This window comes from Xiphias gladius, chromosome 5 (genome assembly GCF_016859285.1).
Source record: "Xiphias gladius isolate SHS-SW01 ecotype Sanya breed wild chromosome 5, ASM1685928v1, whole genome shotgun sequence".
Classification (NCBI taxonomy): domain Eukaryota; kingdom Metazoa; phylum Chordata; class Actinopteri; order Istiophoriformes; family Xiphiidae; genus Xiphias; species Xiphias gladius.
This window is the reverse complement of record NC_053404.1, coordinates 4,217,340-4,243,013: the sequence shown is the minus strand read 5'-3', so window position 1 is coordinate 4,243,013 and position 25,674 is coordinate 4,217,340. Positions and strand designations below refer to the sequence as shown.

General features: G+C 39.5%; 1 protein-coding gene across 6 annotated transcripts in view; it reads right to left on the bottom strand.

The window, feature by feature from the left end:
• The window catches only part of kcnh2b (potassium voltage-gated channel, subfamily H (eag-related), member 2b), a 221,154-nt gene that overhangs the window by 103,615 nt on the left and 91,865 nt on the right, over positions 1-25,674 (bottom strand). The window lies entirely within an intron of this gene.

The window sequence follows — 25,674 nt, the reverse complement described above, 5'->3', positions numbered from 1 at the left end:
CACTCTTCCATATGAGGCGGGGCACGTTCACTAATCTGCCACGAGAGCTAAAACAGCTAAGTAAGCGTGAAATTAGACTACATATGACAGTAAGTGGCTGGGAGCTTTCTACCAGGTCTACAGGCCTTAATACACTGTATTTACCAGCCCGCTGGAAGACAGAATGAGCTGCTATTCTGGTTTTGACAATAGGAATGTATTCTTTAGGATGATCAAAATCCATTCTTACACACACACACACACACACACACACACACACACACACACACACACACACACACACACACACACGAAAAATGAGAAACGACAAAGACATTGTTATCTTAATTTAAAATACTGGCTACACTGGGAAAATCCCACAGGAGTGGAAAAAAAATTGATGCTAGTATAGAGACACAATCTGAAAACAGCTCAACAAAGCCATGTATTTGCTACATTTTTTACATTCAACACAGATTATTTTGAAAACATACCAAAAGTGGGAAGTCTATGGCTTAAGAGTTTATATCCCTACTGTTTTGCATTATACAGCAGGAGATATAATGGATACCGACACCTCCAGCAAATGAATTCTCGTCCCTTTTTCAGGCAAGCCTGTCACCTGCATACTGTAAACACGTCAACAGCTACAATATATCCAGAAATTTGCAAAAGCAGTCTTAAAATAAGTACACTATCATTAATGGTAAACTGCCAACACTTGGGTTTCAACATACAGAGAGTCAACATGCAGATCCAGGTCATATTGATAGTAAACTAAACGGGATTTTGTTCCACGTGGAAAGTCCTATTTCTTTATGACATATTTAAATAGAGCTCCATCTATGTCACATAAAAATGAACAAACAGCAATAAAATGACTGTAATTGGACTTTCAATATAAGAAATGCATTTAAAATTATCTATTTATAATATTATATTAAGTGTCTGGCAGCCATATTGTCATGTTACACATCATTTCAATCCAATTTAATGCGTCCCTCTAGACCCTACGGCTCCTTGTCCACCTTGTCCTAAAACAACAACTTTATAAAACCAAGCTACAATAAAATACACCCAGTTTGCAATGTAATAAAAAGGCTCATGCTGTGCATCAGCTTTCTGAAAATTTAAGAAAGCTATTGAGTTAGCCATAGTAATCCTTGTGTTAATATTTGTTTCCTCTAAACATAGATGCGTTGGCCGCTGTTGAAAGTGGCTGTTGAACGTTAAATTGATCCTCTCGTATTTCCCAACGTACCTGGCTTTGGTCCGTCCTGTCTCTTACCTGGACAGTGATTGCCAGTGACCAGCTGGCCAACAAAAGGCAGCCAGAGCAGTTGTGGCAGTGTGGAGCGCTTACAGCCAGCATGGTATGTTGTACATGCAACGTACAGTATGTCTACTGCATGCCTGCCCTACTCAACCACCCACCCACCCGGCTGTCATTCATCTCACATCACCACTGGAGAGTGGGCTGAAATCCGATTGGACAACAGCATAATCCCAACACAGGAGGGGAAAAAATATGAAACACGGGGAAAACTAAAGGATTACACCATCTGGCCATATCGAGCAGCATGTGTGTGTATGCGTGTCTGTCTATGAGTATGTTCATGTGTACATTTGTAGATATAAGCCTAGTCTAATGCTCGTTCATAGGCTCTTGGGTCATGTCCATTCATGCCTGTTTTCATTAACAGCCATGACATTGCATTTGCAGTCTTTTTAACTGTTGAAGGTGTTGATGCATCATGTCTGAAAATCCTTAACAAAGCTCTGCAGCACATTTCCCAGGCAGGGAAAATTTGCAGACAATTTTTCATAAGTTTTTTGTTTGTTTGTATGCCAAGATTTAGTCACAAAGACAAGTGAGATGACGGAAGCTAAAATGACTTCAAAAACTATGAGGAAAAAAAAAAAATCTTCTAAAATACTGCAATTTATATTCAGCTAATGTGTGGGTTGATTTTTTTGGTTGATATTTTTGTCATCATCAACACAAACATGAAATCATATTAATGCGTAATGTAGAGCAGGTTTGTGCTCAAGGAAAAGTCAAACCACTGTGTTTTTGGAAATATATGTTTTGTCTTATCAACTTGTTCCATGTAAACAGGTAGATATTTTATGTGAAAAACTTGAAATAATAAAATACCTCATATTACTCTGTTAAATAGATTAACCTGGATTAATGGATTGCCTCACTGATTCTAATTACTGTCACATAACAGTTATCAGAGACAGATTTCAAGCACTAGCCCTCCCTCTAGACGGCTTTTTTTTTCGATCCCACGTTGCTACATGAAGCATATTCTCAGAAGTAGTGTACTGGTGTGCGTATTTCATAGGATACATAGCGACCAAACTGTAAAAGCAGAAGGCTGTGCGTCTTTGTGTTTCTGTTGAAGCCCGAAGCACAGTCGTGCATGGTTTTGGATGACAGATGTGATTCGTACAAATACACACGTGTGCATGCAGGCACACATGCGCGTGCATATACACACCCCACAATGTAAGATTAAATATCAACAAAAGAGGATCTAACTCTAGTTCATTGTTATTAATACATCACAATTATTTATTGTCAATTCTTCTTATGAGTCTGGAACATTTACTCTCTAATGTTTACCTGTGATTTTGTGTCTGTGTGTGAGCAAGTGAGATCTGAGTGCTTGAGTGTTTGTGTCCCGAATTAGGCGGAGTGCCGAAGATCAAGCATTAAGCCTACATATTTTAGGCACATCAGACATATTTGTTGTTGACCATCATACCGTCTCTGCCTACTGTAGAAGATTTCCTCAGAGAGCATCTGAAATTAACTGAGCTCTATGGTTCACAGGACAAATGCCATTTAATCTAAATGCTCTGCCTGGATGTATTCCAAATCAGCATGTACCAGTTGATAATCTGATTCATAGTTGCTGATTTACAAAGCTCCAGGAGATTATCACGATGCGCTAAAACGAGTCCAAAAAAAGCACAGAGTGCAAACTGCTCATGGCAGACCCGGGATGGTCCAGTGACAACAGTGTGTTCAACTACATTGCCAAACAGTCTACCAAATTTAAATTTAAATGACTATGACTTCAATTTACATGACTTCAGATTCTTTAAGAGTTTGATCACTAGTTAATACATGATGAAATATGCACCAAAAAAAATGGCTGCCTGGTGTGGATGCAGTTGGGGAAGTGAGAAACTAAGGCCTTGAATTGGTTGTCAGGCTGGATTATTTGGGGGAGTGGTATATTAAATGTACGAATTTGACAAAAATATTGGGCTGTCTCTAACAAATGATTCTCTGCCAGTAAGACTTTGTGGGTAACTTCTTATGTTAACACAGAATTGAGCCAAATCATCAAGGGTTTTGCTTTGACACAAGTTAGAAATGTATTTGTCATTTCTAAAGATGAATTATAATAGAACATTTTATTTTGTAATGTATATCCACTGTCAAGAAGGATTACAATGTTTTAGATCTATGGTATCACAAACCTGGTTTAATATTATCTTTGGCTTCCCAGAAAAAGATTAGGAGCCACCTTTAATCACAACAGCTATGGCCTAAAAACATTTGCTTTCACAATTCTCAAATTTAAAAAAATAACTAAATTATATAGCAAATGCCCCTAATAAGGTATGGGTCATTCTGGGTCAATTGAAAGAAACAGAAAGGAGGCAAGCAAGGAGTGATGGAAGTATGGAAAAAAGGTAAGGTTAGTAAAAAGTTGGGTTAGATGGAAGGATTAAGAAGAGCAGGATGGCAAAGAATGAAAGACTCAAAAAATAAGGGGGAGAAGGGAAGAGAGGATTTAAAGATAGAAGGTAGGAAAGAAAGATAACACAAAACAAAAACTTGGATGAAATGAGAAGTGGAAGCACTAAAGGAGGAAGGGAAGAGGAAAATGACTTCGGATGAAATGATCCAGTAGCTGGTTCAAACAGTGTGAAGGAAACTGACTGAAACCCACAGCAGGCTGTATAGAACATGATGCCTGGTGGGTGTAGAGGCCTGAGGTGGGAGGGATTAGCTGCTCAAGAATATTTTTCTTCCAGTTTAGCAGGAGATGAGAGAGGATTAGAGAACAGTAAACAGAGATTCGGCTGCCCCCAAGTTACCTGATGTCAGACTACTCTCAACTCTGAAGCTGAACACTTCTACCAATGTTAGAACTTCAAAAGAGGTCAAGGAGATTTTAGCATCTATCTTATCTTTTTAACCCTTTCAATCTGAGAAAGATGATCAAGTGAACCAACACCTCTCTTTCTAATGTCTTCCCTTTGCACCACAGGGCATCATGCACTGTGTTGGATTAGAAATTGGCATCATAATCTCCGCTAGGGAAAAAAATGGATTAAAGGAAAACAGATTAAGGTTGATCAACCAGGTCCTCATTTCTGTACTGAGGTGAAGTAATCAAAGGGGTGTGAGTTGTATATATGCACTACACAGGAATGTAGGAATTTCTGTTATGGCATTCATAGTTGTTATTAATGAATGTCTTTAGAAAAAACAAAATTATGTTTTAGATTTTCATAAATAACTATCATGATCTTCTGCACATTTTAAATTAGACTTTATTGTTGTGATCATCAAGGTATTTCTGTTTGTCTCTTTAATTATCTCCTTCTAAATTATATTAACTAGACAGCCAAAGGCGAAGGCGAAATGTTTCCATGGAGATCTGGAATCAGTCTAAAGAATGCACATTCGCGCTGAACCAAGTCACACTGGAAATAACAAATGTCCAAACAGCTTGACAGGAAGCAACAAACCAAATTATTTTCAGTTTGTTCACACACAGCATAGAGGCACTTGGTGAGTGACTGATGTCAGCTCAACGCTCAATTTTTCTTTGACATGAAATTTTTGGAAGTCAGAAGTATCATGGTCCATCATCACATCTAGACTTCTCTTGTACTATTGCTGAATGCCAATGGAAACAAAGGACTATTTTCAAAAGGTTTTACCTTGAGACATAAATTCAGCATAAGAACCAATATTCTATATCAATGCCATCTGGAGGATGGGGACTTCTCTGTAAAGCCATGCATCCACTCCTCCTAGTGGACATAAGCTGTCTTTAAACACTTGTAGATAGATCACTAGCAAGGTATTTATTGACAATGATGCAACAACACGAAAATCAAAATTGTTCATGATCACTGTAGTGATTGAATTATGTAGGATTAAAGGTTTAAATTCTGTAAGTATATATATTTTTTTAGAATCTCAACAATCTCACTGTTGTGTAAGAAGCTTTACAAAGAAAAAAAAATGTATATGCCAGAGAATATCATAGCAGCTACAATTTACTTTTTGTCAACAACTTCAAAAGCAGTTTATTTTTCAGTGATAATCACCAACTCATTTGTCTCCAGAAAAAAAATTACCTCACAGTTGAAAAAGGGAGCATGGCAAAAAAGGGAGCATGGCAACTTTTATTTTTACTTGTATTTCCAGTGGTTAGATCTCAAATTGTTGTCAGGGAGAGTGTCAGTTACATAACCCACAGCTGTTCCTAGTTGCGAACAATGTGGATGGATTTATTCATTTATTCTGAAAGTGTGCTGGTACAGTACACATAATTTCCCATCAGGACAGGGATATCATATCTGAAAACCATTAGCTCATGATTAGTGTCCATCACAGACAGAGAACATGTGTGAGAGAGAGCTACAGAGATGTAAGAGGATAAGGATGTGAGCTGTCTTTTCTCTCGGTTGTTCTGTTCTGTATCTCACACAGAGGGCCCCCCCACCACACACACACACACACACACACACACACACACACACACACACACACACACACACACACACACACACACACACACACACACACACACACACACACAGGGACAAAGTGACAGAGGCGTATGGAAGAGGCAGAGTGTCTCATTCATAGACACACTCATCCACTGCATCACTTTGGCATACTTTTTTTTTTTAAACTAAAAAAGGAAAAGGTTCATATCTTCATTTCCACAGATCCACTGAGAGGCCAGTTCTACAGGATGGCTGGCTGCAGGCCAGCTGACAGAGCTTGTTATGTTCCTGCCCATAATCGGAGGCAAGGAAATTTCAATCCAAAACACTCAGGTCAAGCTGACAACCACACTTGCATAATTGCCTGAAAGTGTCTTTCATCAAAAGGAAAATACAGTACATAGTTTAATTAATTACAAATGACAATGGACGAGGAACACAAGATCTTTACTACTTTATACCTGGTGTGACTTCCTCATATACAACAAATCTTAAAAATCAAGATTTTTAGAAAAGAGTTTAGAAAATATATGTATTTGTAAAAAAAAAAAAAACTGTGCATGTGTAGAAATGATTTCTATTTGTACAAAAAAAAAAGACTATGTGAATACAATCTGTGAACATATAGCGGTGACGTTACTCAAAGACACTGAACATCTGTGTACAAAGCAGAAAACCGTGTGTAAAATCCGGTGTTGAAAGTTCCCACAATGTGTGTAATGCTAAAGTTACAAGTACGAATTTTGACCCTCTCTTTACACCTGAATCTGATTGGAGAATGACAATCACAAAGCAGAGTCCAATCAAAGGGCAGGTGGCCCCTACGCCTTCATGTCCACCGCAGGTCCTGAAAGGTGTGGGACATTTTCAAGATGGACAACGGCGCGGGCTCATCTGCAACCAAGGTGGGTTTAATTATCTTTGATGATGCTGTAGAAAATAATGGTAAACATTTAATGTGCTGCACATGTAAGCAAACCCATTCAGCCACTAATTTGAGCTCATAGAAGGATCCTAAGGGTTTATGATCTTATCAAGCTTTTAATCTGCATGCTGCAATCTTCTTAAATCTCTTTGTAACAAGAACAGCATTGAAAACTAGTCCTGGTACACCACTAGATGGCAGGGTACTACAACATTTTCCTTGTTTTTCTTTTCAGGTACATACACTGACACGCTGTGAGTATTACCCTCAGAGACAGAGAAACATGGAATTAATCCAGGTATACTACACCACAGTACCAAGCCTCATACAAGTGTGTTCTGAGAGGCCTGGGCAGGTTTCTTGATGAAAATGAATTAAAAAATAAATTGGTGCATGTGTGCTTATGTACACGTGGTACTTGCCTCTGTGTTCGAATGTCATACAGACTGTTAATATTGGTGTTGCAACCCCCTCGTTGCTCTGATCTTGGCCACCAGCTATCATCTGATAAGTGATGTAACATTACTCCATCTTCAACACTGATAACACACACATGCACAAAGGCACGACAATGCCTTTTGATTGACCCCTGCACCTTTCTCTAGATTGTTTTGGGATGAGAAGCAGTGGAACGACAAACTGTTCCAGACAACAATTCATCAGCCTCCCTCACCTGTAATAAAGACAAATAGCCAATTGGTGAACCGTGTGCTGCGTGGCAAAGTGGTAGCTGGATTGTGATAGATTGTCCTGGTGTGTCTGTCTGTTTGTATGTGTATGCCTGTATGTTTTGAACATGTACATGATATATAGTGAATGTGTGCGTAGCTATGTGTGTGTATATTTCTGATCCGTAGGGGCACTGGGTGACTCATTCAGCCCCGTTGGCAGGAAATAAAAAAAAAATGGTGATGCAATCGAGCTGAGTTTATGATTTCTTCAGCCGGGCTGATGGGAATGGGGTGGCTGGGAAGTTGACAAAGCTCCAGAATGCACAAAGGATCCATTAAGCCAGCTGTCTGTCCCAGAGGGCACCGTTTGTTCTGTGGTGTCTGTCCAGGTCTGGAAACCTTTTAGGTGGAGGATTGGATTGGAAAAAAACTATGAATTTTGAGGTTGTTATGCCCATTAACCAGCATCAATTTTCCAGCCATTTAGCCATTTTTCCTGCCAGATAGGTTGTTGTGTTTGCAACCGAGAGAATGAAAATTAATGAGTGAGCAGGAATAGGAGACAGGTTTTTAAATATTTCAACTGCAATCTGATGAGGTGAGGTGCTGATTAAAGAAATGTCACTTTTGTGATGGGTAACTGCAATACTACCATTGACTGTCAATTAGTTTCTAGGAAATGCTGAGAAGCATACTAATATCATATAGCTCAATTGTTTTTCTATTAATTTTATGGCAAAAAGAATAAAGAAAATGGTTACATATAACATGAAAATGCCAGGATCCATCTAATGTAACTCTGTCTCTCTGGAACCCTCCCCTTCCTTCCATATCCCCTCCCTACCACTTACTATTGGTGAAAAGTTAATCAGAAAAGCATGTTTCCAATCAGGAGCCCTCGTTTCCGCAGCCTTCAGTAGATCTTCCCCTCTACAACTGCTTCTAATGAAGGGATAAGAGAATGAGGTAATGTAGGGATGGAAAGATCAAATGACTGATCACAGATTGAGGTCTTACATCAACACTCACACTTGCTTACCACATATCAATAAAAAGAGAAGATGTGTAATCAGGTGGTCGGAAGCTCACACAGCACTCTGTCCCCCACCCCCACACATACAGAAAATCTTACACATTAACATTGAGAACTGGCTTATTTCCTCCAAATGTGCTGTGTATATTGTAAAGACATATTACTGTTTGCATGTTTTACAGTGCTGTAAACTGTCCAAAATGGTAGCAGATGTTATTTGATTAACACCTGAGCTTGTTTTTTGGAGATATGTTATACAACACAAAATGTGATGCTACATGTGTCTTGTAAGGAAAGGGGCTCTGGGTACATGAGTTACAGCACCCAGCACCCAGCTACAGCACTTGGAACTGCTTTCAAGAACCCTCTTTTCAAATTAGGCCAAGACGGGACAGGTTCACAGAAACATTGATTAAGTAAACACAGAGGCTCATCTGTCATGTTACATTACATTCCACTGCAGTGTCTATGACCAGTGCCCCATAAAGTATCAAACTGCCTTTCACATCCTCTATCCATATTTTTGGATGGGGGCCAGCCCTATAAACGCAAATGTCCGTGACTAAGTGAGCGAGTGAGTGAGTGACTGAGTGAGTGATAAAGTTACACCACTGGTCAGCTGAACTCCTCATGAATGACTGCTGATGTTACAACATTGGTCAGCCAACCGCCGAGTGTTGGAATTTACCCATTGGCCGTTGCTCTTTCAAAATGATTTTGTGCGAAAAGTTTCTATTGCATCATCAGGGGGGTGTTTACAGGCAGTGCTGCCAATTTATCGCCTTGTTGCTAGATCTACAGACTTTTCACACCCCTTTAGCAAATTTTCCTCACAAAAGCAACTAGAAGCAAATCTATTGACTTTTTGGACAAAACTTAGCCACTTTCCAAAGAAGAGAGTCGCCAGTATTGCCCTGCAAGCACACGGTTGGACTTTCCTTCTGCAGGCACACCTTTCTATGTGTCTCATTAAATTGACTGCAGGGCATCTAACACAGACGTGAATGAGCCTCTAACATTCTCTCTGAGTGATCGTTTTACAAGTAAATATAGCTGAAATCAAAGCACAGCTGTTGTCTTTAACTTATGTGTATGGTGATTTTGTCAGACGAAATCATGGTTATAAAATCAGGATTTTAAAAATGCAGAGCTGCAGCTTGGAAATGGCTTGGAACTGACTGCTGGTTAACATGTCTTAATGAGCCGTCTTTCACTCATTATGTCGTAATTGTCATACTCTATTGTCTGACAGCAGAAACAGAAAAACGTAAATAAGAACAGCTTTAGAGCGAAGGGGTCAAACAGGGCCCTGGAGCCTCTCTTACTAGTGACATAACAACAACAACAGAGAGACACGAAATGCTGACAAAAACACAAATCGACCACAAAGTGACACAAAACAACCACAAGGAGACACAAAATGACCACACAGGGACAGAAAACAATCACTAAGAGAAACAAAATGACCAATAAAGGCCATGTCATTTGCAGTTGTTTTATGTCTCATTCAGTCTGGGTGTCTTGCTCCTAATCCTTTCATAATCCATCCAACAAATCCAACACACGACATACAACAACTGCAAATATTTCAGAGCTAGACGATATGTTAGATGGACAGGCTAAGATCCTATTCAAGGAAAAATGTTAAGTGGTTTCAGACTTTTGGACCCCAATGTATACTTATACATACATATATATACACTTACACATACGCATACACACACACGTGTATGTATACACACGTATATACACATACATGTATACACACGTACACATATATACATACACATATATACATACACGTATGCATACACACGTATACACATACATACATACACGTATGTATACACACGTACACATATACCCACATATACAGATACATACATACAGGTATATACACACATGTATATACATGTATACACGTATATACACGTATATACATGTATACATACATATATACACATGTATACACATATATACATGTATTGGTCAGGCTATAAGGTACATCGAGGCACATTAATCATGTTGATAAGTTTATAAACCAAACACAAAATATAAACATATAAAAGATGAGACTACAAACACTGACCCACATATATTGCACAAAAGTGTGTAACTGTGACCCCACAGGATGGTGTCTGAGTGCCTTCAGGTTCCTTTACTGCATGAGACAGAATGATAAGCCACCTGTAAAGGGTCAATGGCCAAGCTGTCTAAATTTCTCTACAAGTGACACTGTGTCGGACTGTGGTGTCAAACACACACAGCATAGTAGGCTGGATGTCTTGTTCACCCCACTCTGCTCATGTCACACACAGTGCTATTTACAAATTACATGTCACTACTGGAGCAAAGGCACACAAACCTCGTCAAATGGAGTCCCGCATGCCCGTTATGTGAAAAAGCACACGTGTCACTTCCTGATACCCACACATTTAGAGGTATGGCTCACACACCGCAAACATGTACACATGTACACAGGTAGACACAGAGGTTCATACAGATTACATGTCAGGAGGGTTTTCAAAGTACCAGCACTGCATACTATGAAGCCAAAAAAGGTCAGGAGAAATCGATATGCTAAGGTCCATCCAGGTAAGGCTCACAAGAATTCAATTACATTTACTTTCTGCCGGCAAGACACAAAATGCAAACAGAAGAGAAAATAAAATGAGAGGGCATTTTCAACACACTTCACTTCTAATTTTTATTTCATGCCACAGTTGGCTGATTTTAGTAAGTGTGATGAAATTCAAACCAAGTTGTTACATGTTTTGGAAGTGCTATGCCTGGTTTTCAGGTGTTCATCATTCGAGAAAGGAAATTTACATATCACAGGGTCTGCCTGGAGGTTTGAGGATTTCATTCTGTTATGTTCTTTATAATTACATCATTGAACATGGGAGCATCAATGTGACTCTTCTGAAACCACAATCATTTCACACACATGCACATTCTGAAGCCCATGAGATGTTTTAAACTGTTTACTGATACGAGGGTCAGCTTACCAATGGACACTAAGCCAAAGTAATCTAAGTACTGTCTTCATCCTCACGTAGAAACCTAGTGAAGCTTAACTTCCAGGAAAATGCAGAACACATAGAAATAAATCAATTATAAACATCTAGAAACGTTCCCTGGACAGGATTTACTTCGACATGTTGTCAGTGGGTTAGCTGAATCTCCATCCATCTCTATCAGCTTTGTAAATGTGGATTTGCTTGGGAAGCGCTCATTGGCAGAGAAATACTTGTTACTATTCTCTGGGTGAACCTCTTCAATTAAAGAGATTCTGGAAATGAAAAGGACCTATTTCACAATGGCTGCATGCAATTTTCCCTTTTCTTTTCTTTTTATAGTATTAGCAGCAGGGAGTGTTTGTGTATGTATGTTGTAATGTGTTTGCATACAATGAGCATTTTGAGGAGAAAAAGTAGCACAACATCTTTACAGCATAAATTATTTAACACATTGACCTGAAAGTAAAAATTTTAGACCCAAGATGTAGTTGGAGTCTCTTTCAAGTTAAGAGGCTGTCAGTAATAAACCACCCAACATTCACTTTAAGCTCCTATGTCTAGGATTTAAAAAATGTATCAAGAAACCACTGTAGTATTTCAATGCACACCACTAATAGTCAATGTTGAACAGCAAAAATGTTAGAAACAACAAAATTCACATTAAAGACACTAATTAACAACAATTTTATCTAGGACAGAATGATTTTTTTAAGTAAAATAAAGAATTAGACTGCACAAAATTGTTAATTTGTATATTAATAATGTGAATGGTAAGCAATTTGACTACCCTTTCTGCACAAGTAAATGCCCTGTCATTAACACACTTTCCTTTTTAAGGTTGTGCCAGAATGAACTAAAGGTGCCAAGAAAATATTTAAATATGTTTGATATAACAGATGTCAGTGCTTAATGGATTTAGAATGGCCAAGTTGGCCACAGAATTGCAAAGATGTACAATCAAGGACGGACCCAAACCCTTCAGTCATGAACATTACACATCACACGTTACCACAGCCAAGAATAAATTTACTTATATGGGTAACTACCATATTCAGTACAGTACTAAAACATACCATAATTCTGTGTGAAATCTGTTTGAAATTACACAAGACACAATACAAACTATGTTCACATTACACACCCCATGACCTGTCCTCAAATGCCACCCTCATGACAAACATGTCATATATGGCCATTCTCACCAACACTTTCATACTGTGGTTAAATGAACATTTTGACCTCCATGGCCTTCTTGTTTTTGATATGGGAATTTGTAGAGTGAGGCAGAAGGGGAAAAAAGTGTGAGAAGACAAATGTTTCATTTCCTGTCCAGGCTTGGTTATTTAACATGTTGATGATTCCCATCCTCCTCTGTCCCTGTCTGCCGTACATTCCTGCACTCTCATATTTTTTCAGACAGACGGGAATGCACACTTAAGCTGGACAGGTATGTACATTAAAAATTCCAGGGGATGAACCTCAAAGCGTCCAATAGAGATAAAGATGTCTTTCTGTGTATTTCTACTTGACCAAAACATTTCACCGCTCACAGTTGGAGTTGTTATTCAACATCGAATTTTCACAAATCAGAGGAACAAGGTAACAGAACTTACAGGGAAAAACAAAAATCCAGAGCAGAAAAAACCACACAGTAAAATCAAGATCATACAGACATGCTGTATACACAGGCAGAAGAGTGTGTGGAAGTGTGTGTGAGAGAGAACTTCAGCAGGGCCCTGGTGGTCAGAATAGTGCCCTTTGGAGATCAGTTGAGGTTACTTGAAGAAAGAGTGAAGAAGAGTTTACTTTAATGGAAAATTCTGTGGTTGCATGTCATTTTAATGGTCCTTGACAAAGGCCAGAACTCACAATGAGTCAAGGGATTTGCAGTAAATTAAGCAAACAATTGAATATATATTTACTGTATTGTATGGATTATCTACAGCTAACTATATGCTGTACAGTATTTAAGAATTAATATATAGATCAACCTCTCCATTTTCTTTGCTGTTATTTCTTTGTGTCCGCAGTGTTGCTCTCTCCATGTCTCTCCCACTCCATCCCAACCTCTCACTTTAATGTGGTTACGTTAGATCTCAAGACTTCTGAGTAGTATAGGCTGCTGGAGAGAGACAGGGACATGGGAGGAGCAGACACTTTCAGAGATATACTCTGATGTATGTTTCCACATTTCCAAACCTTTCCTCACCCTCAGCAGAGTAGGACAACTTTGTCACCCCTCCAACCACTTGCAAAAGCTGTGATAATTTCCAGAAGGAGGTCTTCAAAACACAATCTGTAATTGTCTCCTCTGTATAGAGCTAAGCCACTTTGAAACGCAGTTTGTAATTGTCGGGCTAATGCTCTGCTGTTTGCCTAAGCAGCAAGATAAGGGTTTTTGGCAAATGGGCAACAAAGCTTGTTAACTGTAATGAGCCAATCGTCCGCATTAGAGAGAGAGGAGAAAGAGGAAAGAGAAGAAGACAGTAACCTGAAGATAAAGTAAACCTGAAGGAGAGTGTGTGTAGAGAAAAGGGGCAGAATTTGGCAAAGGGTGATAAATCAGCTGTGCTAATAAGGTGAAGGTTTTAAAAAAGCTGGTGACAACAGAAAAGCAAGGCAGTGGCCATGACATCATCTTATCTTTATTTAATTTAGGATGATGGGGCAGTGGAACAAATACCGTCCACCACCTCATCCCTCATAATTTAAAGGGACAGCTTCATAAACTGTGGGAAATTGTTGCCTTGGTAACAAAGGCTGAAAGACTTTCTAAAAGATAGAGACAGTGAAACAGAAAAATTAGGGAATGGAGACTACTATCAAAGTTTGAGGAGTAAGGGAACGGTGGAACGTAGTGTAACAGTGCTGCTGACATGCAAGTGCAGTGTGTGTGTTTGTGTGTGTGTGATACTTTATTGCTGACTGTCATCAGCTGTCAGTTTATAAACTGTGGTAGAAACCAGAGTGTAAAAGAGAGCCTGTGACTCATCTGTTGCAGCTGTTACCTTCTGCAGGCGGACAGACTCTGTCCCAGTCAGACACAAATACACACATCACATCAACATTATTCCTCTCAGTCTTTGTATCTTTTTCATCTTATTCTTTCTCTTACTGTGGCTTCTCCATCTATTCTTCTTCTCCCCTTCCCTTCCCTTCCCTTCCCTTATCTCCTCCTCCTCCTCTGTCTGTCGCCAGAGGCCAAGGCTAGCATTAATGATTTGTAAACCGCCACATCTATCCAGCTCTGCTCACATTCACACGGACATAATCGCACATGCACAAAATAGTGATTTACAAGACCTGCTGTGTCTCCCAGTGTGGGGAACAGGGGAACTTTAATTTGGAGGACCTTGATCCAGTGTTGAGGCCATACATCAAAGCCAAGCCTGATGAAAGCCCAGCAACAAAGACTTGTCTTAGTTTATACAGTATGTAAAGTGTGCACACAAACACACACACACACAAACACCCACACACACACCCACACACACACACACACACACACACACACACACACACACACACACACACACACACGCACAAAGAACTGTGAAATACTGTATCTTACCTATATATATTTTAGAAAAATAAATAATATAATTTAATTTATATAGCAGTGCAAAGTACTTTATAGAGAAACAAACAAACAAAAAATTAGCCTGTATTAAATGATTTTTCGGCCAGTTAAGCGGCAACCTTGTGCATGTGTGTGATAATTGTCAGTGGGTTCAGCAATACGAACGATCTCTTTTCACATACTAGAGATGAAAAAAAAAGCAGGAAAATATACCGCTGATGCACGAGCACGAGAGTTGTTTTTGTTTTTTCTTTTTCTTTTTTTAAAAGGATCCGCATGATTCACGTGGGTCACATTTGCAGGTTGGAGAATCTAGATTTCCTGATTAATCCAGAAAAAAATTAAATTTCAAAAAAGACAGAAAACTGTGTAAAAAAGAATAAAAAGATTGGCAGATGGGCAGTAATTCAGAAATACTATCTAGGAACAGGCCATGAAGGATTTTTAAAGCACTGAATAAAATCTTAAAATCAATCCTGCAGTATTAACAAACCACGATTCTCTGTAAAGACATTCAAAGGGGAGTGTTATCTATATCTATATCTTTTTCCATTTCTGTTTTTAGCTTTCTCCTACCCTCCTTTGTGTCTGTGTCTTGTTGCTTTATGTGGACAAGAGAGTATGATCTTTCTCTTTCACATGCACATCTGTTTTCCTGCATCTGCGTATTAAGAAAATGTACCTGCACATGGTTTATGTATATGTGTAATGAACTAACTGATTCATAATTGGCCTCAGTCATTCACAAACCATATCCTCTGTGTGGCTTGTTAGTTTGATGAACATGGTCGTTATTCTAATCAATAACTAACCAGCTAATGAGCCAGCCAACCAAGCAAGGGAACACACAGACATGAACACATTAAGTACAATGCAAGAATACAGCTGGACCTTTGCTACACACAGCTATATAGAGTTATTTACGTCCTTTTGCTGCTCTGTAAAAACTAATCACGTAGTGCCTGTCTCAAGGTGAAAAGTTATTTTCATTTTAGTATACTTCACCCAGCCTTAGCAATAACCTTGGACTGTAAGTGATGCTACGACATGACAAACCATGACTCTACAGTAAAGCTTTAGAACTGCTAACAGAGAGAGAGATAATCCATATGAGTCAGGATGAGACCATACTGTCTTTAACAAGGGAGAAACTGCACAATCATAATATCAGATGATCTGAAAGTAGCAACAATCTAAAAAGTACAAAATGCTCTTGCATTTATGGAATAGAATTATCTGCAGGAAATCCTGCAGTGCCTCTACATACATATCTAGATATCTCACTAGCTTCCTCTTCAAATTCCCCAACAGGCTCAAGGTCTTAAAGCACAGAGTCTGTGTTTATGTTGTGGTTAATATCATCTTTCTATTCTCAGGGCCTCTAAAGCAGCCATCAGCTGAGGCAGATCACAGTTGAGCACATATGTTATTTAACTTGATTTTCTGCAAGCTCAACCAGCAGCCAGAAAAAGCCACAGACCTATGTTTGTGTACAGTAAGTGTGTGTCTGTGAGAGGAAGTGCTAATGAGGAAGAGACAGAGAGCTGGAGGAGAGCTTCTGAGTGAGTTTGGAGGTGAGTGGATGGGTGACTGAGTGTGTGAGTAACTGTGTGTGTATGTGTGACAGGGAGAGTGAATGGACTTGTCAGTGAACTAGCTATTTGATGTGTACGTGTGAGGGAGAGAGAGAGAAGAGGAGAGCCCGCTTTTGAGTGTTTGTGAGAGTGAGTGAGTGATTGGCTCAGTAGGTGAGTGAAAGATCGAGGCAGAGGACCAGAGAGGACCAGACAGGACCAGAAAAAGAGGGAGAAGCGAGTGTGTGTGTGTGTGTGTGTGTGTGTGTGTGTGTGTGTGTGTGTTTACATGTGTGTGTGTTTACATGTGTGTGTGTGTGTGTGTGTGTGTTTACATGTGTGTGTGCAGTCAAGGGTTCTATAAAACATTCATCTGTGTAGGTCATTCATCAGTCGACAGACAGGACACTGACTAACAACATGCTAGATAATGTGCTTTGTATAACGGCTACTAACAGTAAAGCACATCACTGCACGCCAGGCTGACACACAACCACACACACAGCAACACAATACAGCAAGGCTCACGTATTAAAGAGGAGCTCATGCTGGCCTGTTTGGACAGGGGGACTCAGTACGTGTGTGTATGTTGTATTTATGTGTTTTTTTGTGTGTGACACAAATGTTTCCACCCCAGGCCATGTGGAAAATTGCTTCCCCTCACTCCAGTTTCACACAAAAAAATTGTTCTCCTAGTTTGCTGTCGCCATCTCTGTCTACAGAATGGCGTGAAGCTTCAAAGTGCTGTACAAGAACAAATTACTGACTGGTTTAGGATGTGTGTGTATATGTGAAAATATGCCACAAACACAAGCTAATTTATCATCACTGGACATCCATTCAAGTTCAGAAAACTGCACCAGAAGATCCCATAATCAGTAGAGTAATTCAAACTTTAATATATTGACTACTAATGTAATATTACATCTCAAATGCAAATAACATCTGCCATGTTGAGCTAGTACGAGCCTGCCTGCTAGAGATGAACTTATGAATTATGACAGCGCATACTGAAGTGGATCACTACAATTAATATGCTATCCAGTCACGGGTTTGATGTGGTAATGCCAGCAGTGACATTTTCATGTACAAGATTACCTTCTGCGTGGAACTGTGACTAGCTTTTCATAACATTCTTCAAATCCTATTCCTGCTGATGTTAAAAGAGAGAAGCATTCAAAATCATATGCCCACAAATGAAAAGTGACATCCCACAATTAGAATTGCACTCTCCATCTAATCAAATGCTACAGCTGTGGTACAAGGGGTGATCCAGTATGTGTAGGAATAGAGTGAAGGACGAGCAAAGGGAGGAAAAATAGATTGGCACGGGATAGGTCATAGAGCAAGGGAGAGGGACTAGGGGAGGAAATAAGAGTTGGAGAGGGGACAGCTAGTTCATGATTTTGTAGAGGAGGGCAGAAGTGACCTTTCCTTACTGTTGCTAACTTTAGTCTCAAAATACTTCTTTCACACAATGACACAGGGGTAAGCAAAAACAAAAAATTTTACAAGGGTTTTTTGATTAGAGCAGGGGTTCTACATAAAAGAACAAGGGCTCAGATAGACATGTGATTGAAGGTCAATCAATTTGTGATATAGCTGATTTGGGACATTTTAAGGAGCTCTTTGTATACTAACAATGGACAGATCCTTTTTAGGAACGCAGAAGCTTTCTGAAATGCTTGTATAGAGCACCAATATAGCCCCTTCAGTGGAAAATCAGGAATTTCCTAGTAGTACATAGAAAATTTTGAATTGAGAATAGAGGCTTTAGAAAAAAACATGTTACAATATTAACACTATTACATTGACAAATATTACAAATATTTACACAACTGCTTATGCAAATGAGCTTTGGTCATCCATCATATCAAGAAAGGAGAGGTTACATTTATTTTGCTCCATCCACCGTCGGTTCAAGTTAATTTGCACATTTACACCACGACTGAGAAACCAGATAACGAATGTAGTTAGCAGCATCACTGTCCTGTATTTTCTTATATGTATAATTATTAATGAGTAACTCTAGTTAAACTAAGAAAGCAACTGCACTATTTTAAAAAGTCACTGTAGTCATACTGATGTACTTCAAAATGTAAGGCATTGTATGACTCAGCTGCTCACTAAAGTGACATGATATAACTCCCAGTTATATAACAAAGTTTTCCCAAAAAGTGCTGATGGCACTGAGGGGGATGATGAATAAAAGAGTTAAGCAGGGCGACTTGCAGTGGCTCGGTAGAAAAAATGATATAGTCCAGAAGAGAAGAGAAGATGCACAAATGCATTTTTTGTAAATGCATTCGTGTTATTTTTTCATTGTTTTCAGTGTTGCTCATGACTGATGTACAGTACTTCTGAGTTACTCAGCTCACTTTTGAACATGACATGTTTTGTGGTGCTTTCCTCTACTCCAAAATGAACATGAGTCGCTTGATAGCATGATGTCAAACAGAATGAATGCTGCAATAGGCTTTATTGAAGCAGCCCTCTTATACATTGATCTTAAATAGGAGGATCTACATACATTTCATCTTCACAGCAAGAACAGAGGAAATGTCTCTTATCCGTGTTTATTTTCATCACTGTTATCCCCCTCACTTCAGGTTAGCCTGCTAGCACTAATTACAGAGCTGGTAAGTTACTGTTAAAGTGTGTTTCAAAGCAACAAGAGTGACACTCGCTCTGCCCTTTGAGCATTTACTTTCTCTGTTGCAAGCACCACTCACAGTTAAGCTTTTTGATCAGGTGAAAAAAAGCTTTTGAACACATAATGACCTTGAAAAGTTTCAATACACCATCAGCTTCTGCTGGGCATGGGAGCTCTGTTATTTGTATTAAGCAGTTTTTCAAAGTTTACGGTAATAAATATGGGCTCTGTTTGCGAGCGGACTGGAGTGAGACATCACTGCACCGTGTGTGTGTGTGTACGTGATGAGAGCACTGTTGTGATTGAACCCACACAAGGAAACAAAACAAACACACACAGTATTTGGGATCCATCATCACATAGAAACTGCACTATCCGTACTAGTAGTACTGGTAGTAATGGAATACATTTTTTTTTCAAAAAAAGCTCTACTAAAATTTATAAAACATACACTTTTAGACTTTCCAGCAAATTCCAAAATGCCCACATTATGTGGGAATGCATATATAGATAAAGTACATATGCAGGATCAAAATTTATATGAGCATTTATGTCTGCACATATATGGATGTATGCAGAAGTTTGGGCAATCATGGGCAAATCCCATATCTTGTTGTGTATTAACATACATTTAAAGTGAGTTAATAAGTAGTTAATACAGCCCGTGGCAAACACACATCAAAAATGAACTTTTCTTCCCACGTTAAACCGCTTTACATTCACTTTTTATTTCATGAACTTGAAAAAAGAAAAGTAATTGTGGCATTGCCCCACTGGTAGATATCACAGCTTGAAATGCTTTTTGGAGCCCATGTTTGTTGAGCCTTACCACAAAGTTTGAAGAGTCAGAGAATTTATAAAGTTCTGGTATTGTCATCAGCTGACAGCTGCTAGTGGCCTTTCTTGACCTGCCCTAAAGGTCCTAACAAGTCAATGAGGGGCGAAGAAGTTAATGAAGGTCTGAGTTCTGGTCTGTTGAAAGCAAAAAGCTGCCCAGACTTCGGCACATGCCACAATTACTGTTCAAATAAGAATAAATAAATACATTCATGAAATAAAAAATAACTGTGCATGAACATTTGAAGAAAAGGTCATTTTAATGTCTGTTTGTAGCAGGGTTTGTATTTACAACTATAGTATATAAATATGTACATGACTAATGTACATGTATTGATGTTTGTATAAGATATGCCCACCAAACACAGGCAGAGATGCAAGAAAGTCCCAGAAGAAAAGTGACCTGCAAACACAGTGAAGGTACATGTAATGTTGCTCAGCAGTTTTAGCAGGGATAATTAATGATTCTGCCAGTTAATTCATATCTCTGAGGAGAACACAGTACAAACAGTGCACAGTGAAATACCCTGGGAGTACACACACACACCGCAACGTGGGCTCACACACACAAACACACACAGTCAGTCTAGGTAAGAAGGCTTTTGGATTATAATAATCTTCTGAATACTTATGAAAAGAAATCAAAGTAATGAAATAAAAGTCTGGCTGAAAAATTAATGATTTTAATCATTTATCACCTTAACATTCCCTTTTCAATTGTTTTGCAGTGTGATTGTTTTTTGACCAAAACAAAAAAAAAAAAAAAAATCACAGTATCATGAGTAGCATAATTTGCACATGAACTAGCAGGTGATTATGAACAAACAACAGGTGTTTGAAGTTCAACAGAAAGCAGCAGGCAGTGATACGTTTGTAGCACAATGCCATATTAGAGACAACATGATGAGAAGACTATGAATAAGCACTGTTCTCCATTTTTTCTTCCCCCCCCACCCATTCTGCTTCTTTCTCATCTAGTAAGAGTTATGGTGTCTCGTTAGCGCTAACGAGTCCATAGCTGGCTGCTTTCAGAAGCTTAATGAGGATAGGGGTGGAGATGGGTAACTTGACCCTCACCTCTCCAGGCTGTTCTCCATAGCTTCTCCATTCTACTGTGCCCAAATGTACCCAGCCAGGAATTATCCAGTACCACTTAATGTCCCCTTAAAGCATTTATTTTCAGTTATTTCTTTGCCAGTGGAGATGTTTAGTTCACTGGCCTGTAGTCAAAAAAAAACTTACTGCTACTACTGCGTGGTTTAAAATTTCAACCCAGGCCCTGAACCTTTTACAACACAGTGAGCCGTCAAAAAAGATATCAGTATTCTGATGTTTGACGGGGTCATGATTAAACTACTGGAGAGGAGGAGATGATGATGCCAGTGGGAGGGCATCTATATCATGCTGCTATGGGGAAGGGGTTTAAACCCAACAAAAGAAGAGGCCATTAGGAGGTGAACAACTTGACGTCTTCATGAAGCTCGGGCCCATAGCAATTATTACCAGTTATTACAGTGTAAATGATGTGCTACAGGCTATCACACTCACTGTCCCTAGATATATGCTGAGACAGCAATTTGATCTGAGCAATTAGAGGCTGATAGCAGTGCTAAGATGAAGTGAGCCTGAAATCCTGCTCCTCTTGTCCGATTTTTATTCTGCTCAGCCCCTCCCTCTCCAGGGCATTGCCATCAGTTTCACTTCTCTTCCTGTTTAGTATCGTATCTTTCTCTCTCACCCGAGTCTTGTCTATTTGTCTCTCTCTGTCTTTGTCTGTGATTCTCTCTCTCTGAAGTGTATTTGCTTGAGACACTTTTCAAGTGATATTACATCTGCTATGCCTCCAACAGTCTGATTTTCTCTCATTCAGTGCCTATCTTCTCCTCTGCACAGCTCTCCATTTCTCATTCACTCACTTTGACAAACTTGAGTAATGTGGCTGTTGTGTGCTTAGGGCCGGAGCAATCTTGTGGAGAACAGACAGTGCAAGAATTGTTTCAAGCATTAGGTGTGGACAAAATAATGGAGACACCTAAGATTATATATGACTGTAACCTGCTGAATAAGGCATGGGACTCATTTTTGTCCTCAAAACAATATTAGGACTACTTGGATTACAAACTAACTCATCATGCTTAAAACCTAATACAACTATACAAAAGACCCTGTAGAGTCATTTCTAGCTATTCCGTATGCAATGAACACAGGGGCATCAATGTTAGAACTTATTTTGATTATTGATCTGGAGATCAGTGGAAATGTGCAGATTTTCTTATCAATTAGCTATGGCAACAGGGTGAATCAAGATGGGCCTATGTTGCTTGTGTGATCCCAAAAGTGCCAGAAACCTACTAAGTCTTAAACAGTACACAACACCCTTTCTGACATGCCTCAAAAACCTCAAACCTGGCAATTTCTACAAATTTAAAAACCCATCCTATTTCTCTTCCCCACACTTATTCTGGTTTTTGAAATAAAACACACTGTGCATCCTTCAGAAAACCTTTATGGCAGAATAGAAAGCCTTGCATTAAAAACAGCAGTGAGGGTGGGGACAATGGTGGTAAAAGGCTCACTCACATAACTTGATGTGTTTCCAGCTCCAGTCCTTATGCTTGATGCTTTGCTCGACCTAGTCTGGTCCAGTCAGGACTACCCCTGACCTCTAAGGCCTCGGTTACTCAGATTAGAAAAGATGGAGCTCATCGGCCTGCTTGACTGGGCTGATCTCATTCTGTCAGGCGGCCTGTCTCTTACCAGGAACCTGATACATGGTGGGAGATAGAGTGACAAATGGGGGAGCTGCCATCCCCCCATCAATCCTTTCTTCTCTCTCTTTCCTCCTCCTACTATTCCTACTACTTCTTCCTTTTCTATTCCTTACCCATCAACTTCTTGTCTCTTCTTTATTGGAAGATTGTAATAGATTGTAATGATTGTAATAGTCATATTCTTGCCAAACTTCGATGCTTCTGCTGTAAAAGACCAGCTGAGAAGAAAACATTTTCATGACATCTGAACAAGATGTGATGACCTGGAATTTAAAAGATGTGAAATTTTCAATTGTTTCCCTGCATCCTATACCGTACCAGATGTTGTTTCAAAGGAGACAATAAAGAAATAGCCTCCTAATCCCAGTTTTCTGCTTCCTGAAAAGCTGCTTTACAATGTCAAACGCACCCTTTTCTTACAGGTTACTCAGGCTTGTTGAAAGCAAAGGGTCTTTTGAAAAAGCTCAAGTGCTGAGGTCCCAGTTACTGTCTAAGTCCTACAAGCTCTACAATACTTTATGTAAGATACTGAGACGTCAAGCACAATAAACCAGTCTGACATGTCGTCAGAAAAGAAGTTACCTTCCCACTTAATATAGACTACAAGAGATCTTAGTGAACATACAGACCCATTGTCACAACATTATAGATACTGTTGACGCAGTAACAAAACTGATTTTTCTGGGTAGATTTCTGTATGTGCAAGCAGCTGACTTGTGTTAGAATGTTGAAATAATACATTTAATACATTTTAAAGACTTCAAAAAATTTTAGTATTTTAGTGTTTTAAATTTTAAAGTACCGGTCCCTTTCATTTAAATGCTTAAAAATATATATATATATTTTAGCTTTTATTATGTCCTGTATATAAAACTTATATTTTATGGAATCACTTAGCTGCCAGTAGTGACTGGGAATCTCTATCCCCACCTTAATTCATTTTACAAGAGCCATGTTGTTATTTCCAGGGATAGGATACATCTGTAAAGGGGAAAGGCATGCACTAAAACCTTGGTGAGAATGTACTTGATATTTATTTTGCTAGAGGGTTTGTCCACTTTCCCTTCCTTATAACATCACTGAGTGCAACAAGAGAGAGGTTGTGATTTATCTAAATGTGCTATAGATGATCCTGCCAGTGAATGAAAACGAACTGTGGTCCTGTATGTGGGCCAGTAAAGATCATAGGTCAGGCCTGTCAGTGTGAAAATGGCACTGATAATGGTGACTCCAGTTTCAAAGCAGCGATTTGACCCTCTTGTCTATGCTTGATGAGTCAGGGAACTTTTAAGACTATCTCATCTCACGGCCTACGCTCCTCACTGAGTGACAGGCTCAGAAGGGTGTGCATGCATCATGTGTGTCAGCATTACCCGAGTGAGTGATCTCTGTGTCATCATCCTCCACAGCCATAAGCGAGCTGGCACGCTGACTTGGTGCCTGCTTGACGAAGGCCTCAGTTGGCACCTGTCAGTCAGTGGGCACCCTAGTGTGGCGCCCTCCATTAGCCTGGCTGACAGCCGTGAACCCAGGGCATCACTCATTCCCTCGCGTCATCAGCTTTACGCCACCCTGCCAGCACTTGCTCAAGGCCTTAAAGCAACACATGCACGAGCTTATTGATGCAAACACAACCACACAAATCCTTGCCGAGAGCCATTCACCTTGGACTTTGCCATGAAGCGGTGACCTGAAGTCATGGCTAGGGCAATGCAACACCATGACAACTTAGACTGACTCTGACATCTGCTCCCTACTGTCACTCCATCGTCCTCTTCGTCCTTCTTTCCTCTCTCTTCAGTCCTCCTTCTTTTTCTTCCAGGACATCTTTTTTCTCCACTGCTCCTCCACTTCCTCCATCTTGTCCCCTGAGGTCCATGGTTAATTCATGTAGTACTTGGCTTTGGGACTGGTAGCCAGCACCCAGTCATTTCACTGATTCAACTTGGCCAGGCTTCAAGGTTGAACAGGGCACACATTTATCTAAGACCTTCTGGATGCTCAAAGCTTGCCAAAGAGCCAACTGTTCCTTTTCAACCTCCATTAGTCCCCATCACCCGTTCCTAAAAGCATTTTTTGGAAAGACTGTCTTTATTGCTTTGGCTTATAAAGGATTAAAAATGAAAAGATCCTTGATCTTCAGTGAAAAATAATGTGGTGTCCCAATTAGGTCAAAACCAATGTGTCTGAACAGCAACAGAGCCTTGCCCCTGTATGCCTGATCTGTCCTTTATCTAGTCAGCTGCTCAGGGCTGAAGAGGTAGTTTGCCTGATCAATATTCACCTTATCAAAATTCACAGCGCCACTCAGCAGAGGGCAAATACCTTTGTTGTGCTGCCACAAGTCCAATCCCACCTCTCTCAGTGAATCGATGAATGTCATCAGCCAGTAAACACCTCTGACAAGCAGGATCTTACAACACACGCTGAGGCTCTCTGTGTGAATATATGACTTAAATGGCTATGTTTGTGTCAGAGCACTTAAACACTCTAGAGCAGTGTGACAATCCTGAGGGTTAATTTATGAGGAAAGGAGAGGTAGTGAGGTAACTCTGAAAAGATCGAACTCTAGGTATTTTGACAGCTGCTGTTTACACATGAGAGGAATAAATGAATAAAAGAAGCATACATAGCAAATGGGTTAATGGATCATGTCAAGGAGTTTCTAATATTTTCTCATTTCTAAGCATGTATTCATTGGAAACGTATCTTTAAAAATACCTGTTTTTGTAATATTACACTAACCTGTACTCCAGACTGCAGTGACAGGATAAACTCACTTAAAAATTATTAAAAAATATAGAGGCTGAAACAGAGGGACAAAACAAACCTTAGAACTTTGATCTTTTAAGTTCATGT